We start from the raw sequence: 2182 nt of genomic DNA, 5'->3' as shown, positions 1-2182 counted from the left end.
AAAAAAGAAAATGGAACTTTAATTTCACATTTAAGGTCTGTCTGTACAATTTCAGTTATTAAAAAATTTCCTGTCTATATAGTTTCATCTTCTTTGAGATCAAGGAAAATTGAAGAAGGCTTCAAAGAGAGGCATGATAGGAGACTCACTCAATTTTCTTTTTTCCTTTGATCTATGGTCGTTCTGATAAGGTCATATGCAAAACAATGGCAGCCTCTAAAGTTCATTGGACCCCAGGATAAGTAAGCAGGCAAAGGGAGGTGATAATTAAGTGTGACCATTAAAACCTTATTGGGAAAAAAGAATGGATTCTCCTTTTTTCTACTTATTTTTATAATAATAGTGATAACCAACCTTTTCATATGGTCACTCTATGCCAGACATACCTTTTAATGATTCTTAATGCATTTAACTTTAATAACTCATCAAACCATAAAGCACATAATGAAGTATGTATGTACCCTCAAACCTTATACTGAGGTAACAGTAGCACAGATTAATTAATTTCCCAAGGGCACAGAGATGGTCATTCCTATAGTGAGGGTTGAATTACACAATAATCAAGGTAACCACTGGTTTAAATGTGCTTACTTACTTATCTTAGTGGAGAGTTTCATTTTTAATGCAAAACTGTTCACTATGGATTTAGAAGTACAAGTAAGCCAGTGGTTTACCTTGCTTAGTGGGTATCCCATGCCTGCCATGGCTGATACATTTGGGGAAAAAGGCTATGATTCTCTAGGAAAAGTGCTGGGAATTTTGGAGAGACAGATTCCAGCCACACCAAAGCAGAACCTTTGACAGGGTGAAAAAATGTGAAATTGTTCACCACAAATTAGTCAATAAGCGCATATAAACCCAAGTTTACCTTGTTTACTGGGTAATCTGACACTAGATAGGGCCAGAATCTCAACTCAGAGTCTGGTTCTTTATTTCCATGTTATAACACCCCTCACTGCAGACATGGTTGACTCATTGTTTTAGCACTGCTGTAGACTGGAGCCCACAGTATTCAATTCATATAATCTTATATTTAATTTTGATTTTTCTTTGACTTTTGAATTATTCAGAGTAAATTTTCTAATTCCAAGTCATTTGTTGTTTTATTAGATATTTCATTCTACCTGATGTCCCATGGTAACCATAGCATCACATTGTTATGATAACTGGATGGGTAATTGTCTGTCTCCTCAATAGATACAATGCCAGCCCAACAAGTAGGTGCTTGCTAGATCTATGTGAACAAAAATAATGAGTGATGAATTACTTGTCCCTTAAAGGTTTTCAACCCAATTTCCATTTCTTCAGTATTTTCTACCAATAAGAAAACCATACATCTCTTTAAATTTTATTATATTAACCTAGCAAAAATTAAATATCTACCTCAGAAAATTAACCAAATTTGACTATGAAATTAGTTAAGCCAGACTTTACTGATGAGAGTGTTTTCTAACAGATATTCCATTTAGCCTGTTTTCAAGGACACCTGTACTATAAGGCAAAACAGTTTGGAGTTTTGTGCTTCTCTGACAATGATGATGAAGCTTGTACAAGAAGTCTCAGATTATAAGGTGAAATTACTAAGAGTAAAAAAGTTAAAATTGTTTAAGCATAAAAAGAGAATTTATCAGAGCCTTAAACAAAAACAAAATTAAAAAGTTGTCATCAAGTTGATTTCGGCACATGACCACTGTGTCAGAGTAGACTGCACTTCATGCAGTTTTCTTTGGATACTTTTTTAGAAATAATTGCCAGGTCTTTCTTTGGAGATGTTCTAGGTGTACTTGAACCTATAGCTTTCAATTAGCAACTGAGCATATTAACCATTTTCCATCCAGAGACTCCAATTACAACCTTAGAATATGGGAGAAAAAGTGGGGGGAGTTGAAAGTGAAATGATAAAGGAGGGAACAGGGGACTAATCCACCCAAGGGGAGAGCACTGGTCTTGTCTCCACAGAACCTGGAAGGGGCATGCAGACCCTACCATGAAACACCAAACCATGAGGATAGTGTTGTCCCATGGAAGCATGCATGAAAAGAGAGAGCTACAGGGCTGGCCCCAACCAGCACCAAACTGAGCCCCTCCCTGGAAGTAGGTTTGGTGGAGAGCAGGTTGGGGAGAAGACCAGCATGCCACACCCACATGGAGGCAGGCCTGGAGGGAGGAAGAGAAAGAGAGT

The sequence above is a fragment of the Echinops telfairi genome, unplaced genomic scaffold, assembly GCF_000313985.2.
Source record: "Echinops telfairi isolate 266 unplaced genomic scaffold, ASM31398v2 ScPeMD7_7411;HRSCAF=8449, whole genome shotgun sequence".
NCBI lineage: Eukaryota > Metazoa > Chordata > Mammalia > Afrosoricida > Tenrecidae > Echinops > Echinops telfairi.
Note: the sequence above shows the minus strand (reverse complement) of the source record.